Below are 8,085 nucleotides of genomic sequence, written 5' to 3'. Positions count from 1 at the left end.
GTATTTGTGCATTTTCTATGCAAATTATTGCTGTTGATTGGTCAATAAACATTCTTCACAGGATATTCTCCAAATAGCAAAAAGGAAGTAATTGAATGATAATTCATAGCATAATATAAATATTTGTATCACATAATTGTGTAATTGATATTAAGGTTAAATGGAATCTCAAAATGTACAGTTTGATTATAGTATACATAACAGCATATCAGTTGTTGCAGATATCCAGAACTCTGAATTTGACCTCGACGAATGTTTGTCCTAGAAATTTACAAACTGTTGAAAAGTAAGAAATTTTAAAACAACCATCACAACTAAAGCACACGTATATCATTTTGTTATTTCATATTTTTACGGGTAACGTTTTGGTGTATTTCTATTTATAGCGTGGTTCGTAACATTTCAAAAGATGTATTTATAGTGGAGTGTTGTCCGAACTATATAGAAAAGAACGGCATATGTGAACGTAAGTACAAGATTAATTGTGATGCATGATATTTAATTCTAGTTAATAGAATTAATGAAAATATAAGAATGTAAGCCTCTACCAAATTTAGGTAGATCGGGATTATTTTTTTAGCCTCTCATCTAGGTATGATGCAAAAATACCGTAATGCTTTCACATATTTTGCCGAATATCATCCAAGACACAACAGAAACATCTATATTCTGTAATTTTGATTTTTTTAAATAAACAATGTGCCGTAACTATTATTTCAAAGTAAAAAAAAATCAATTGAACTTGATTTTATTACATGAAAACTTTTCAATAAATAAGCCCCCCTCCCAAATAGGGCCAAGTGGCTAGAGGTATAGGGGGAGGGATGGAATTAAAAAAAAACATGTTCAACCCCGACGCATTTTTGCGCCTGTCCCAAGTCAGGAGCCTCTGACCTTTGGAAGTCTTTTTGATTTTATTTTCTTGTGTATAATTTGGAGTTTCGTATGACGTCCATATCATGATTATCATTTAACTAGAATATATATTTGTTAAGGGGCCAGCTGAAGAACACCTCCGGGTGCGGGCGTTTCTCGCTGCGTTGAAGACCTATTGGTGACCTTCTGCTGTTATATGTCTATGGTCGGGTAGTTGTCTCTTTAAACATTCTCTCTTTCCATTCTCAATTTTATTCTGGACATGTTGCTTCAGTCTTCAGTCGTCGTCGTCGTCGTCCATCGTCGTTTACTTTTATAAAAATCTTCTCCTTTTGAAACTACGTGGCCAAATTTAACCATACTTGGCCACACTCATCATCGGGGTATATATTTTTAAAATGTGTCCGATTACCTGGCAAACAAACTAAGAACTGCCATGAGTTATTGCTCTCTATAGTCAAATTTAATTATTCATACATGTTTGTTATCGTTTACAAACGTCTTCTGCTGAAACAACTGAGACAAATTCAACAAAACTTGGCCACAATAAGCATTATAGAATCTAGTTAAAGAAATGTGTCCGATGACCCTCTCCGCCAACCAACATGGCAGACATGGCTCAAAATAGAACATAGGGGGGAAATGCAGGTTTTTTTAATCTCTGAAACAAAAGCAAAAATATAACGGTTGCATTATTGCATGCATCAATAGTAAATGAAAATATCAGGTAAGCAACACAGGCTCCTTACATGTAGTTCATCTTGTCCTTTTTCTTTTGCTTAAGAATCTATGAAAGTAACTGTTATTGTTTCCTGTTTACAAAACTTTGAATTCTTCGGAAAACTAAAGATTTTCATATCGCAGGCCTTCAAAAAAATGTAGATTACTATTTAGACTTTGGATCCTCAATGCTCTTCAACTTTGTACTTAATAAATATTTTGATATGAGCGTCACTGATAAGTCTTATGTAGACGAAACGCGCATCTGGCGTACTAAATTAAAATCCTGGTACCTTTGAACTATTATTGAAAGTTACATGATGGTGTATATATAACTAAAAAACATTTTGTTTAACTGTAATTGATAGGGCGTGGTAAAATTTCACATTGAATGTGTTACAAAAATTTGAGTATATGTAATTAAAATTTCTTTTATGATTGTCTACCTTAGGAATAGCTGTGGATGTTGCCGATACTTTCGGAAATTCGGTTCCTTTGTTTTTTTATTTTACTTTGTTTTACTTTTTTTTATTATTACTTTGAGGTCTGCTGTGAACAAAGTTAATTTGGTATACTAGTAGACATGTATGATGGGTTTATATAATTGAGAATGGAAATGGGGAATGATTAAAAGCGAAATCAAGCTGACCAAAGAGCAGGAAACACCTAAAGACCACAAATGCATATTCAACACATCTTATCTTAAATTTCCGCAACCATAGGTGTGCTTAAGATGGCCCCTAAACAAAAATATGTTCTATTAGTTCAGGAAAACACGCCAAAAACATAAAATTCAACTAAAACTCAAAACAAAAACAACTTTGTCAAATGATCCTAGCTTGGTACAGGCACAACAATATGGAGGGGATAAACATGTTTTGTGAGATCTCGATACTCCCAAATACCTCGAGCCAAGGCGGAATGAACAAACAAACAGCAATATGAATAGTAAAACTCATTTTAATAGAAATTCCGAGTCTGATGTCAGAAAAGGTATCAAAATAAACTAAGTTAAATTTCAATGATACATAAATTAACAAAGGACTTCTAGCAGTTATCAATTACTGATATGCTTCCTCAATACCTCAATTAAACTGATTGAAAGATTATGTCCTCCATAAGGGGGGGTTGAGTATCACACCGTCATAAAATATATAAAAAGACCATAATCCGTATAATGCCAACAACTAGTCCTGGAATAAATAGAAAATTTAAAATTTGAAAATTAGGAATGTGTCAAAGAGACAAGAACCCGACCAACGAACACAACACATCCAACGGCTACCGATTTGTCTTCAACACAGCGCGCTTTTTTTCCCTTATACAATGACCCTATGTGAGAATCAATATGAATAACAAAATATTTTTTTTTTTTATGACCGGACAACAGTATCGTAACTATATCCCTTTTCAGTAAGTCTGTTTAGAGGTTTGTCTGCTTTGTATATATAGAATATCACCATAAAAGAATGGATGTGAAATATCGGAAATATAAGATGTCTGCATGTTGATTTATATTTGATTGCCAACTTATCTTTATATGTTTTGACTAGTTTGTAATATCGAAAACCGTGGTATAACAATTTTTCAGAATTAGAGATATTTCTTTTGTAAAAATGAAATACATTTTCATAAACAGGTTGAAAATAAATAACATTATAACGCTTTTACAATTTTTTTTCAAAAATTTTATTTTGTTGTTTGTTTGTATGGTTTGAGTAAACCATATTAAATTAACCCATCTTTCTACATTTTCTTTTCTATATGTTGAGGTCGGGGAGAAATTTATAAATTAGAGACTCGTCCAAATTTTGGCTATAAATTATACAAAACATAACAAACAAAGAACGAACGAACGAACGAGAGTGCACATGAAAAACCTATAGTCGGATGATTTTACTATTTTCTATAGCATGTCCAGCAGGAACTTACGGGAAGTCCTGTGAGATTCCCTGCATACCTGGTCAGTATGGTAACATGTGCAACTCTACATGCCATTGCAGTTCAGTTCAGGTATGCAACAATATATTTGGATGTGTCTGTCCAGAAGGATTAACAGGAAACAAATGTGATAAAGGTAATGTTGGAAATAATTCATTCAACTTTAAGACATTCTCTTTCTTACTTCAATCATGTGTTAATAATATAAAACAACAAAATTTTATATTAACACTGCAATTGTCAAATTCAGATTGACATTAACCTTTTTCGCTCGGGATTGACAGATGTACTACCATAAAGATTGATTGACTAACTGTTGATTGCAGAACGTTCAGTGGCACATCAATTTCTAGGAGTAGACAAAAAAAAGACGTCAATATTATACATTTTGTATGGAGGCCATTCATTAAATAGGGGTTCGACTAGGATGAAAGCCAAAATATGTAAATGCGACTAGAAAATTAGATCATGATAGATAGGGACAAACATTTTTCATATTTTTAAAAGGTTACCTACTGTCGCCTCGCATTAGTGTTATAATTTTTATTTAACATACAGAAAGCCTGGTACTCTCTCTTCCTATCCGCAGCATTCAATTTAAAGTCTCGAATCTGGCCGAACGTGGCTGTGTATTTATCCATATTGCTCAGCCAAAAAGGTTACTTACTTTAGCAAGTATTTTAATGCCGTTCAAGAGAATACAACAATTGAGCATTTGGTCATTATATCATTTCTTTTGTTTAATTTTGTCTTTTTAACATTCATGTACAGTGTGGTTTGTGTTCAACTTCTATCTTTTACGTGGTTTTGATTGAAATGCATTGTTCGTAGTTGTTTGCTTGACATTAGTTGGCAAATATTTCATGCATATTTAGGATGAGAATTGTGACTGGCATTGTAAGATGAAGTAATGTTTGGATGAAAGTCCACGAAAGTATATAAAAAAAAGCAAAGGGCCTTTTTCTAAAACTTTGTTTTTACTTAGTTAAAAAAATGTATGCACATTTTCCAATAATCCCGTTGTTCTGCAAATGTAAAATTTGAAGGAACTAATATGTTTATCTTTGATGGTATAATTTTAAAGCGACATTTTCTGTTAGGAACCCATATCAAGGATATAGACAATAACTGTTTAGAGTCTTTGAATATCAGCTGTATTTGTACGAGGCTAAGAAACAGGTGTAATGCGAGGTTTAGCAAGCTATTACTCCTGTTTCGAGCGGAAAGCAAAAGCTTGCAGTACACATTTAGTACACATTTTGGTATTAGATTTTCCTCTACGTTCAGTATTTTTTGTAATTTCACTTTTTACGTGTGCACAGCTTTTCTCCTGTTTCGTACAGAGTACAAATGCGTTATATATTTCCCAAAATGTGTATGTTATATTTTTTTATGCAACAATTTATGACCGGCACTTGAAGCTTTATTCATTCTAATCCTAAATATTGTCTCTGGTTTTTCACTGAAATCTACATCGTTTAAACGAATAGGGGCCAAACATAAGATGCTACACAAACACAAATACTCACATAATCTGCTTGCTTAACATATTCATGTGTATACCTACTTAAAATTAATAAAAAATACACCTTCATGACGACTTTTTTATGCATTTCTCTTCAAGTTGTATATTATATAATATATAGTAAGGGAAAATGCTTTTAACGATCATGACAAAATAAGGAGACGTGGTATGCTTGCCGGTGAGACATTTATCCACCAAAATTTACTTAAGGTGGATACAATAAATTATAGACAACCGTATGGCCTTTTAAAACAATGAGAAAAATCCATACTGTGTTGTCGTCTTTGAACGACCCCAACATAAAAAAAATAAGAAACAATTTCATTGAGAAAACTGTCGGCCTTAATTATAATAAAACAAACAACGAATAATTTGACAGACATGAACCAACAACAAACACTGCACTACAGGCTCCTGTGTATCTCTTTTTTTTAAAGAGGGTGATCAGTGACACTTTGTATGATTTCATGTTAATGTACAAAGCGAATGTATGTGCTTATTTCATACATGTATTTATATGTATCGGTAAACGGGAGATAACCAAAGGAATATTTTAAAGATTTAAAATCCGGATCAAACTTATTGGTGTATGTTTATACATCTGATGAGTAAAGCCTTTTTCAACTGGTTTTTATAGTTCGTTAATATGTTTTACTGTTATACCACTGTCACGGTGTCCCAGATTAAGGGAGGGTTCGGGTCCCGCTTACATGTTTAACCCCGCCACATTCTGTATGTATGTACCTGTCCCATGTCAGGAGCCGGTGATTCAGTAGTTGTCGTTTGTTTATGTGTTACATATTTGTTTTTCGTTAATTTTTTGTACATAAATAAGGCCGTTAGTTTTCTTGTTTGAATTGTTTTACATTGTTATTTGGGGGCCTTTTATAGCTGACTATGCGGTATAGGCTTTGCTCATTGTTGAAGACCGTACGGTGACCTGTAGTTGTTAATTTGTTAATTTCTGTTTTATTTTGATCTCTTGTGGAGAGTTGTCTCATTGGCAATCATACCACATCTTCTTTTTTTATATTTAGTGAAATTTTGTTAAACTAACCGTCAGATAATCCCAATCTCCAAATAGGAAATAAACAAATAAATAACGGAAAATTAGAAGTCATCGGACAGAGAGTCATCAGTTATGTTTATTATGAATCGGTGTCTCTCTGGTGGGAGAAATTGATAAATCTTAATTTAAAGTGTTTTCCTCTGACTAAGATGCCGTTTCGGAGTTTCGTGTGGTGTCCATTTTGCTAAACTTGTATTACCTAACCGTTTAGTGGCCAGCTGAAGCCCGACTCCGGGTACGGAATTTTCTCGCAGCATTGATAACCCATTAGTTGCCTTTGTCGATCTTCTACTCTTTGCGCAGGTTATTTCTCTTGGGAACATTCCCCGTTTCCATTTTCTATATATTATATTTCCACAATCTGTATTGTAGCATGCCCGGATGGAAAGTTCGGTGAGGATTGTGAGGAAGACTGTAATTGTTTACCATGTAGTACGTGTGACAATGCTACAGGCAACTGTTCATGTGATGAGCAATCGAGTCCTCCTGAAAAAATAACGACAACGAAATACAAATCAGGTTGTTGTTTTGGTTTATAATTTGGAATTCTGAAAATCTTTTTGATTTGTAATTATATTGTACACACATTTCATGTGGAATTATTCAAGCAAATTACCTCATTTGGTGCATGCTGACATTATTTTGTTGGAAAATATAAGTTTTATATCGTTGATGTTAGGAATATAAAAAGAAGATGTGGTATGACTGCCAATGAGACAACTCTCCACAAGAGACAAAATGACACAGACATTACCAACTATAGATCACCGTTCGGCCTTCAACAAGGAGCAAAGCCTTTTATCATGACAAGAGTTTACGAACTGAAAGCGCTAAGTCAATTGATCAGTTGTATTACATGATAACAAACTAAATCGCACTCTTGCAACACTACTGACTTTGGTACTTCCATTTATTTTTTTAGAGATCGAAATGTGAATGTGTAACATTTATGCTAGAACATATATAGGCATACATTTAAGAGCTCGATCAGTTAATTTGTGGAATAACTTATAATAAAAAATAAATTTGCATTTGTTCAAAATTTGATTTCAATTGATATTATAAAGTAAGCCATACAAGGCTAACCATAATACATGACTGTGCAATATATATATTGATGAACTGTGGTTGTTTCAAGCTAACCTTGATTTGTATGCCTATAGTTATCACATGATCAACACGTAGTTGGGTATTTTTTTTTGGCATGCGTACTGTCCATTAATCGGCTTTTTTTTTTGGCAAGAGCCTTTTTACGCGTGATTTAATCAATTTAAATAGGTTATTTCGTATATTAAATTTGTGAATGTATTTCATTTCAGAGAAAAACCATTCATCACATTTTATTGCAGTATATGTCGGCATGGCTTCGGCGTTGCTGCTTCTTGTTTGTATAGTCGCTGCTATTGTTAGAGTAAAGCAGAAAGTTTACAGATTTTTTAGGTCAGGTAACAAGAAATGTCCTAACGTGAAACACAAACTACGAAAAATCAATCCGAAAAAGTCTAACAACCATACACACAATAAATCTGTCGATGCTGTTCCTAATATGTTTGAAGCGCATGCGCAACCGTTTCTTTGTAAACTTGGTGATGGCTACTGCGAGGTATCCGATGTAATTAGCGTTCCAAATCATACTAGACATAACGATATTGGTCATATTGACATTACAAGTTCATTGTAATAAGACTTTTCATTTGGCAAGTATGTCCTTGTATATATATACATATACTTTAATAAGTTTACCACATTATTGTTTCTTTGAATTTTTAAGTTCATTTACTGTCCGGTGGACAATATTGTTACATATTATGTACGTATTGTACATTGATTTAATTAACAATGTGTGTTTTGGATAACGAATTCATTTATATTTAATGTCATACAGTGCTAGATAAACAGATCAATAAATGTTATTTACTGACAGGTTTATTGAAAGGTGAAAGTATGGATTGGA

At 33.2% G+C, this 8,085-nt stretch overlaps 1 long non-coding RNA gene across 1 annotated transcript; it reads left to right on the top strand.

The window, feature by feature from the left end:
• The first annotated feature begins 267 nt into the window (after positions 1–267).
• Positions 268–6,644, top strand: LOC134681890 (uncharacterized). The gene is made up of 3 exons (XR_010100707.1): positions 268–466; positions 3,509–3,673; positions 6,504–6,644. It is a non-coding gene; the product is annotated as an uncharacterized LOC134681890 (long non-coding RNA).
• Positions 6,645–8,085: the final 1,441 nt, after the last annotated feature.

Source organism: Mytilus trossulus, chromosome 8 (genome assembly GCF_036588685.1).
Source record: "Mytilus trossulus isolate FHL-02 chromosome 8, PNRI_Mtr1.1.1.hap1, whole genome shotgun sequence".
NCBI lineage: Eukaryota > Metazoa > Mollusca > Bivalvia > Mytilida > Mytilidae > Mytilus > Mytilus trossulus.
This window is presented reverse-complemented; position numbering and strand designations above follow the sequence as displayed.